The sequence below is a fragment of the Cuculus canorus genome, chromosome 11 (assembly GCF_017976375.1).
Source record: "Cuculus canorus isolate bCucCan1 chromosome 11, bCucCan1.pri, whole genome shotgun sequence".
Lineage (NCBI taxonomy): Eukaryota > Metazoa > Chordata > Aves > Cuculiformes > Cuculidae > Cuculus > Cuculus canorus.
In genome coordinates, this window is record NC_071411.1 from 581,426 (window position 1) to 591,695 (window position 10,270).

Here is a 10,270-nt window from a genome sequence, read left to right on the forward strand (position 1 = left end):
TTCTGAAGCCAGAAGCCGTATACAGTAACAGGCTAAGAAAGCCTTTCCTGCCCCACACTGAAAAAAGCATGTAGGAACTAAACACTAACGCATGCATCCCTGAGTGTCCATTTCAGCTTCTCCAAGTGTGCTCCAGTGTGCAATACGCTGTTGCACAGGCAGAGAAAGTCAGGCAGGGTTATGTCTGAAGCAGAATTTTATTCAACTTGAAAACACACCAGTGCTGCATTCTCATTGCTGCTGCAGAGAGGCAGACTGCTAACAGGCCCCAAGTGGTGGTGTGAGAAGACAAAAGTACTTCCAAATGACTTCTAGTTCAACACCAGTGCCTCTCTATTTCCATTTAGATAAATAGCTCTCTCCATTGCAGAGAGATCCAGACCTATCAGCTCATCTTTCAGTGTTCACGAACAGTTTTCACAAATCTTTGTTATGATTAACCAATCTCTTTTCACAGATACTGATATGATAAAAATTCCACATCTCCCTAAAATCCACAGATATTAAGTCTGTTTTATTAACAATACCAATGACCCATGGCATTGTCCTTTTATAGACCTTATGTCCCCCCAAATATATACGTGGGACTTATATTTTTTATGTTTATACACAGATTATGCAGGCACAGTGCTGTGCTTTTGCAATGCTTGAAAATCTGGTTGGATAAAACTGGTCAGTTTAATCAACATCCCTCATTTAAAACAGCTGTAAAAGGCATGTTTCCAGCCAAAGCAATATCAACCGTAAGACTGCTCAGGAATGAAAATGGTTTAAGGGGAAAGGATTCAGCTAGCTAGTTTTTGAGAATGGAAACAGATAAAATGAAAGAGGGGAGGCAGACAGTAAAACACGAAGACAGAGAAGGAATGATGAGAACAGCCAGCTCCTCAGTGGTGCAGAACAGCGCAGGCTGTGGCATCAGATGTGCCTGTGTGCTGGTGGAGGGAGGCTTGGAGTGAAGGCAAAGCACTGCTGCTGTTTGATGCAGAGCCCGTGCCGCAGCAGGCACAGCAGACACAGCTACTGTATCGCCCACCTCCCACTCCCCTTCCCAAGGAAATCCACCGCACAGCTTCTGCTGTGGAAAGCTGGCAAGAGAGAAAATCGCTTTGCGTGATTCTTCCTGCACTCAGGGGAACAGGACCTCACACACCTTTGTAAACACCTGTCCATAAACTGCATCAGAGAAGACTCCCATCATCCATTTCTCCTGTAACTTACAGCTTTCAACTCCATCTACTTAGATGCATTGGAAGGTGCAAAATTATCCCCTGAAAGACATTATTTCATCAGAGCAGCCTAACAACATAACCCAAAGCCACTAAAAATCAATGACAGAAACTTTTCAATATTTTCAGGAGGTACTGAATCAGACTCCAATAATCTTCAGCTGAATTATTAATGGTAACTTGTAAGCCTGTAATACCATTATCATGGGAAGATCCCTATTAGTCACCAATTTAGAGTGCAATTTTTCAAAATATCCAAGCTACAGATGCGCAAATCCTATTGGCAAGCCAACAGGACTTAAAATTCCATTTGGCTTCCATTCCTCCCCTTTTAAAAATCCTGCCTTTAATACATTAAATCTTTCTACTGCATTATCTACAACTTATTTGACAATCAGGCCATAAATGTTACTTGGAAATGGTCTCTTGACAAGAATGCAACACTCAGTGCTCAGCTCACAGATATGATAATTCCTCCCTAGAGCAGGATGAAAGGGTACTCTATTCTAGGCAGGTTCTTTTACTTGAAATGCACCGGTTCTCAGAATGGTGCGTGCAAGAACACCACCAAAAAACCTGATGTTTTCACACAGATAAGAGACTTGGTTTTTTATGTGTACATAGAACCTACCGCACTTCAATCATATTTAAGTCTTTAATACTCTTTAATACTCTTTTTTAATAACACTAGAAACACCTTGCAGATACTAACAATACAATGCACTTGCAACAGCATTTTCTATCCAAAATTCTCAGTAGTTTTACAAGTCATGATGTATTAACCCTTCAGATGCAGGTTAGGTGCGCACCATAGCAGTTTAATTATTAACAATTAAATACAACAGTCCAGCAAAGGCAAGCAATTTGTATGAAGGCAAAAAACATCCCTTAACAATGCAAGTAAAAGCTATGCAGAGCCATAGTTCCCCCATCCCATGCACGCACCTTTTTAACCTTCTCACGCTGCTCCCTAGAGGAGGAAACACGTTATATTATCAACGTGGAGCTGTGTTAACAAGCTAAAGGTATGAACACGGAAGACCTTACTAAGGCTGCAGTTGTACTTTATGCTGATTAATAGGAAAGCATTGCCTGAGATTTCAAGGACATCAATACATTTGAAGTAAGCACTATCACAAGTCAAGAGCCACCAGCACGTTGAAAAGAAAGTGTGAAAGAAGCACAAAAAAAGAAGTGGAATTCAGAGCAGCAACTTCAGTAAACTCAGCCAAATGATTTGTAACATCTCTTGAAGAGACGATCAAGGAGTTCAGGAAAACTGATAGTTATCAGCAAAGCCTGTATAAAATAGTGCAACAGATGATCTCAGTGCAGAGGGAATATAGGAAGCACTGTAAGAGACTATTACTGTTATATCCAGAGTCTTTAAAGGCTTTGACTGTCAGAAGAGATTGTACAAAAGGTGAAACAAGAGCATTTAACAAAGAATGAGTAGAAAAGAATGGCAGAACTGTCTCAGGTATGATCCAGATCAGCCAACACACAAAAGGATCAACAACTAATGAGGGACATCAAAAGGCAATAGGAAAAGGAACTATAAATACAGTGAAAATAAGCGGGAGACAAAGATAAGCAGAGGTTCTAGGATTTAATGGGAAAGGAGAGAAAGTAACAGATGGCTAAGAGAAAGCTGAAGTATTCAGTACCTCCTTCATATTCTTTTAATGCCTCCCTCTAAAGGATAATGAAAAGCAAAAAATTATCTAAAGTGATTTTTACCAAGAAGACAGACTGCAGGCCTGAAGAACAGGCTAAATATATTGAAAGAAGGCAGACATAGTCACTTGGGTAGAGAATGACGAAGTTTAGTGTAGAGCGCTTAAGGAATTACCTAAAGCCATCCCCAAACATTAGCTATGATATTCAATAATGCACGAAGGACGGATAAAGCTCCCAAAGGATTGTGGAGAGGCAACAACTTCAAAAGGAGAAGCAAGAAACAGCAAACCATTCCACCTCCCTTTTATACTGAGGAAGATGCTGAAACAAGTTAAATCATCACATAAGCACCTGAGAGATAAAAATAATCATGTCAAATCAGTGACATTTCCTTTTTGATATGGTAACCAGTCTACTCCAGAAGGAAAAGCCAGTAACAGGCAATTTACATGGGCTACAGTGAGGCTTTCAGTAACTGCCCAGCAGGGTATTTTCACAGGGCAGAAAGGACAGGTATGAAATTGCAGCTTAGTGGGGGCACAGTTTCTTACAAAAACAACCAAAACACCATACAAATTAAGAGTTATTACTAAAAGTCTCTGGCAGCAAACGTGATTTCACATGGCACACTGAAAGAACACATCTCAGCTGGTTTTACACATTAACAAATTTCAGTGGAGAAGAATGCTTGTGGAGCAAGCAGGTAGGGTTCAGATCGCCTTCAATCGGCAAGCGGACAAGATCAACATTCAAAATAAAACTTATTATATTGAAGAACGCATTGAAAAGTAAACTGCAAGCAGGGCAAGTGCAAATCTATATATCAAGCAAAATATAAGATAAAGACCTGCTGGAAAGGATCTGGGGGCCACTGCAGACTGTAAGAAAGAAACAGTACAATGGTATTTTACAGAAAGGCCTATGCCAGAATATATAGCAGGAGTGTTGCACATAGAGCAACCTTGCCATTTATCTCTCCTCTCCAGAAACTTGGAAAACACGAGGCAAAAAAAAAAAGGAAGAAAAAAAAATCCACACGAAAATTCAGAGTAAATGCAACTCTGCCTTGTCATCTGATTCAGCTAGAGAGCAATAAATGTTAGTGGTGCCAGGAAAACATATGAAGGGAACACTGCTGGGTCACACAAAAAGCTAAAGAGTACTGCATCTTCTGGAGGGAACAAACCTATTAACACCAAGCCCTCACAGACCATAATGGCATTTTCTTGTTCCTACTGCTCTCAAATTCTTTAGCACTTGACATGGAATCAGCAGGACTACAGTGTGTAACACATGAATTTTTCAGAGTATTTACCCTTTCAAGAAGAATCATTCTACCTCCTCCAGAATGATTCTTGTGTTATTTGCATGTTAAACCAAAAATGGGCCTAGTTTTTGCCAGGGCTTTCAGACACTCAGTGCTTACTATCATTAAGAACTACTCGATAACATGGATTAGATCTTTTAAAGATAAAATTTTAACATTTTGTCTTCACATAACTACTTTCTACTATTTATAGGCCAGAACTCTCGCAAGTCTTCTATTTTTAGGCCATAAAAATGGGATTTAAAGCCAGTAAAAGACTCCATATATCAGAAAAATGCTGTTGAACATACAGATTATGTAGAATAAAGCAATGCACTAAACCTGCATTGGAATTTAAGACTACAACTCCAATGCAGCAAAGCAGCTGTGTATGCACCTAATATTAACACCAATTAGTTTTTTGGTGTAAGTTTATTTTATCAAAAGTACCGGTTTGCTTTTGCTATGACTGTAGGCCACCGTCTAAAAATGCAAATATCGATTTCCTCAGATGACAAAGAATAAAAATCTTTTTTTTTTAATAAACTGAACTTACCTTAAACTTCAGCAATTGCTATCAACAGATTTGCTAAGAAATCTGATGATATCAAAGAACGTTTTTCTGCTCTTAGTTATGATAAATCTCCTCATTTAATACTGCTGCTTTAAAGCACTTCGAGACACCTATTAGAATACTTTCTAGGAACCCAACAACCTATTGGGAGTTTCCAACTGTGGTTACAGAGAACATTCCCTGCAAACAAAATTCCTATTATTTCAATCCTCTTAAACGTTACTGTCCTGTCTAAATAATAACAATATTACAAAAAGGTTTAAAATATCAAGAAAATACCTCTAGCGCAAAACGTGAAATGCCGACTAGTCTAGTATATCGGCCTATTCTGTATGTTCTGCTGAATGCAACCCCATCTTCCATGACAAATTTCCCATTAGTGGGAATAACTTCCACCGATGACGAAGTGCAATTCAAGAGGCAGGACAGAACACATATGATCAGCAAATACATGCAAGGTGACACAGTGACTTCTGCACAGTAAAGGTATCCAGAGGCTTGGAAAGTATGTCCTGCTCATAATGAGACATCAATGGGAATATGTTAGGGTTTAGCCTCACTGTTAACACCAGGAAACAGCTCTTCTTCATCAGACAGCTCCTGAGTTCTAAAGCATTTGAATACAGACACAGGTAATATGGAGTGGACATCAGCAGCTGCAACGTTTTTAAACACTGTCCACTCCTGCTGGAGGATTTTATACGAGATGCAGTTTACATGAGATTCAATACAAGTTATTTTAGGCAAGTTAATAAATAAATTATGCTAAAGGTAATTCCCCAAACAATACGGAACTAATGACTTGCTAATCTCAGACTTACAAATGCTGAGCAGAGACAGCTTCAGTATTCTGGGCTTCATACTGCACGGTATTTTTCAAACCTGAAAGGCAAATCCAAGGCCAAACTGCTGCCAGGCTTGGTGGGTGTGAGAGGGAAACATGATTCGGTCTCTCAGCTCCAAATCCTCTCCCTTCAACGACTAAAAATCTTTCCTTGGTGAATTTGCAGACCCATGTGAGGATTTCCATGCATCCATACAATGCATACACGATCAGACTGCTACGTGCAGGCAGGACAAGCTACCTCCTTCACAAGACACCTCCTTCACAAGGCACATCAAGGAAAAGAGCAGGTTTGGTTCTGAAAAGAACCGTGCTATTATTTTTTAAAGGTGTCCCACTACACAATTAATACATTCATCGTGCAAATGATTATGCCTGCATTATGACAACCGTACACCTAGTACACAGCGTCACCGTTGTCGCTCTTCCACAGACCCTCAGCAACTGCACAGTCTGTTGCCCCTTCAAGTATCTGGCACTCCAAATCCAGCACCTTCCAGAGGCTGAGTATTTCTTGGGACGCACGGCCTTGAACAGGAGCGATGGGAAGACTGCAAAATCTGTCAGCAGCGTGAGGCCTTTGGATCAGAGGAGAGAAAGCTGAAAGCAGATAAATTAAGCTTCCACGAGAGAACTGCGGCTGAGGCCATGAGGGTGCTGACCTAAGCACTCACACTGAAACTCGGGCTCCTCAGAAACCATGTCTTTTTCATACTTAAAGGTAGGCAAGGAAACCTCCAAAACTGTATGTGTTAAATAGTAGCAATTTCTGCCTCCATGAAACAATTCAAAGCATTTGTGGTTTACATTCTAGCATGTGGAGGCCATCCCTGCAGCACACTATCTGTTTTATTTATAGGATACAAAAAGTTCAAGAATTCTGAATGTAAAGTTCAAAATAAGTGAAAAAAAGGCCTTTTACAAGATAGCCTTTAGATGCAAGTCCTTGCTGATGCATACGTGATGACCCAGAAAAATGCCAGTTACCACATCACTTAGGATATGCTAAACTAGATCAAGTAAACATGAAAGAGTTGGTCACAACTATAAATTGAAGTCTGAAATAAATATTTCACTACTAAATAATTCCATTTATGGAAGATGAAGCTTTGTTCCAGAGTGGGGTTTGGCAAAAGGTGAGTCTTTCTGATTTAACTGATAATTCTGTAGCATGACTACTCTGGGACCAAAGTGTACCTCACCCCCTATTATAGGCATTACTGTCACATCTATTATCCTATTACACATAAATATTATTTGTCCATGCTCACCTTTCCTTTCTCAAGATTTTAGGGGTTTTTTTTCCTTTCAGTTAATTAAAACTATTTCAGCCTTTTGCATTTGCCACTTCTATTCTTTAAAAAAGCAGCCTGCATTTATACTTTACTTAGTTTTACACGCTTTTTCTTTCAAAGGACTACTGAAGTTCCACTCTGAACTTGTGAACTGCAATCATCGACTGCACAGTATATATTACATGTAAGGCTCTGGCTTTGGACAGAATTCTTAAGTATATCTGACCCACACGTTCCAATACTACACTTCATGAGGAGTCTGAAATTCATTGAAATGTTTATTTTAAAAGATTTCAGCAGCCACACAAAGGTAAACCTTTGTCCTGTTCCCAACTACTTCCTCCATTATTGTCTCCCATCAGAGTGTCATTAAAACAATCACCTAACTCTTGTATAATCACTCTAGTTTTTCCTCATGGTCAACAGATTATCCTTCCCCATCCGCATTCGTCATCCTGCACCTATTCTGAAGTCACAAGGCAAGCTTTAGGGTATTTTGAATATCAGGATTTTCTTTTTTACCTCACTTGACATACCTGAAATTGCCTATTTGAAGTTTTGGGCAAATAATCAGAATGTGCAGGTTTTGTTGATGTCGATAATCCTCTGGGTGCTCCCTTAGAGTTTATCTATATTCAGACAAACAGTCCCACGTTCTAGTCACGTCACTAAAGTGACTGTAGTAAGCAATCCGCAGTACTTTATTTCCAGCTAACGAAAGATAAAGAACCAGACAAATGCATCAGGTTTAGCTCAGCTACCTACGAAGAGGTAGCTACTGCTATCTGAGATGCCCTATCGTGTCGATACGTGACATGGGACACAGTGAAGGCTCACAGCCCTCTGAAGCGGTGTGAATGGCCGCTGAGCCATCTCAAATGACACCAGACGCCTATTTGAGGAAAACCAAACCAAGTCCACCAGCTATTATAATGGTTCATTCGCTCTCCCCACTGCAGTCCTCCAAAACGACAGTGACAGCACTTCAGGATCCCCCACATAAGTGCACCCATTATCTCCCCTGAGAACGTCTCAAAAACAGTAACAGTTTACTTAAGGTAATCAGGAAAAAGCCAACTGCACAGTTAAAGATTTGGTTTGGATGGAGAGACATGCCAGAAACTTGGATAAGTATCACACTCAAGAGTCTGGGTAATCAAGAGGTTGTGGTCCTGGATTTACAGCATGTGAGCAATGGACAGAACTGGTACCGACCTCAAACAGGAACTAAAGGTAACATCATAACCAGCCTTATAAGATTAAACGAAACATCCTCTCCATTAAAGATTAAAGTAAAAATGCTAATATTGACACTACCTCAAATGCTCCTTCCATATTCTTTTGCTCTAGGAAGAACCTGAAGCACTGCTCACTTTGGAAATGGAGCTCACCATTAGATCACAGAGCCATCAAAAAGAATAGTGAATGAGTTTATGAGCAAGATACACAGACAACGCAACATGCAACCGCTTCTTCACAGAAAAGTCATGAAAATGCCAATTTCTATTTGAGTCGCCACATGAAAATCAGTCACGTGCAAGTGAGCAGACAGGATCAAAACCAAAGAGCGGCTCACAAACACGACCGCATGCGTGCAGTCCCACTCGGTTCAAAGAGCTGCTTACGTAACTGAGGATCTGCAGCAGCTACTAGCAATATACCAGCATTCCTTAAAAGATTCTTTTTACTGTCTGGGAGTTCAGTTACAGCAGGTTTGGTTTATTTTAGCAGCGGTTAAGTCCTAATCTACGCCACTGCTTTGGGCTTACCTATCTTCCCAGCACCTTATCTTGGTATCCGTGCTTCTCAAATACCATTTCACTACAACATACACTTTAAACAGAAAATAAAGCAAGCACTAGAAAGGGATTAAACTGCGTTGATACAGTAAAACAGCACAAGAAGGAAAAGCTTCAAGCAAAAACGCTCAGTAAGAAATGCAGAGCGAGAAGTAAACTTTTTGGCAGTTTAATCAGGTAAAAGAGAGGTTTCCTCTGCCTAGAGTGCGCCGGGCCTTCCAGAGGCACGGAACGCAAGGCAGCGTTCGTTCTTTCGCATTTCTAGCATCAAGGCAAAATTGCGGAGAGCCGCCCCGCTGCGCCCCGCGGGGTGAGCGCCGGGACGCGGCCGCCCCGGGGCTTCGGGGATGCTGCCCGAACAACGACCCGTGCCCCGCCGCGGGGCTCCAGCGGACACACCGAGGGGACACCGAGGGGCTTCTCCTGCCCGCAGCGCGACCGGGGAGCGGGGCCGAGGGCACCGACCGCTCCGGAGAGACAGTCATGAGCCTCGCGTCTGGCGCCGCGGGGGCTTCCAGACCCGTTCCTCGGCGCTGCGGGGGCTCACGGCCCCTCTCCCCGTCCCCCGCCCCGCTCCCCGCCGCAGCCTTCACGCCAAGCGCGGTGCCCGGGGCGGCTCAGCCCCGCCGGACCCTTCCCCGCCCGCGCGCACCCAGGACACCGGGGGATCCCCGCCGCCCCCCCACCTCTCCCGGGGGCCCCAGCTCCCCGCGGGTCCCGCCCGTACCTGCGCGGAGCCGGGCGCGGAGCCGGCGCTGCTGGCGGTGCGCGAGGCAGCCGGGGGCGGGCGGCGCCCCTCCCTCCCTCCGCCTCACGGCGGGAACACGGGCACTGTCCGCGGCGGCGGGAATGAGGGGGGGAGGAACCGGGGGGGAGCTGAGGGGAGGGGGGATTTGAAGGGAGGGGGAGCTGAGGGGAGGGGGGATATGAGGGGAGGAGGAGCTGAGGGGAGGGGGAGCTGAGGGGAGATATGAGGGGAGGAGGAGCCGAGGGGAGGGGGAGCTGAGGGGAGATATGAGGGGAGGAGGAGCCGAGGGGAGGGGGAGCTGAGGGGAGATATGAGGGGAGGAGGAGCTGAGGGGAGGGGGGGTATGAGGGGACCCCGAGGGGAGGAAGGGGCGCGGCTGAGGGCGGCCCTGACCGCGCTGCAGGGCAAGGGGCGTTAGTGGCGCCCATCAACACAAAGGTCTCCCACCAACCACACCCCACTGGGGTTTTTTTCTTAATATTCAGTTTTCAGTCAGAATCCTCCAAAAATCAGAAGGGGAACCCCCGACCCCGGTTCTGAGAGATGGGGACACGGGACCTATGGAAAAAGCCTGTCCATTTTCACTCGACGAAGGATGTGCGTGACAGAGACCGAGGATCTAACGTGCCGGTATTCGAAAATCAGTCAAAAAAAACCCCCCGTCCTTCGAAAGGAGTAGTTTTCGTCCCAGTGCTGCCAAGAACAGGATGGCATCTCGGAATCGCTGCCAGAGGTGGTAACGACGGGCATTGAACCAAACCTCCCGGGGTCTGCACAGAGGTTTCATAACAGCGC

The 10,270-nt window shown here is 43.8% G+C and overlaps 1 protein-coding gene across 8 annotated transcripts in view; it reads right to left on the reverse strand.

Annotated features, from left to right (window-relative positions):
- The window catches only part of ATP2B2 (ATPase plasma membrane Ca2+ transporting 2), a 313,761-nt gene extending 304,161 nt beyond the window's left edge, over positions 1–9,600 (reverse strand). For 5 of the 8 annotated variants that reach the window (XM_054076383.1, XM_054076378.1, XM_054076390.1 and 2 more), the window contains exon 1: positions 9,455–9,599. The gene's annotated coding sequence lies outside the window, so the exon portion shown is untranslated. Of the gene's footprint in view, positions 1–9,454 lie in introns of all 8 variants that reach the window. The other 3 variants (XM_054076388.1, XM_054076385.1, XM_054076386.1) reach the window with 2 other exon arrangements.
- Between the last annotated feature and the right edge of the window lie 670 nt (positions 9,601–10,270).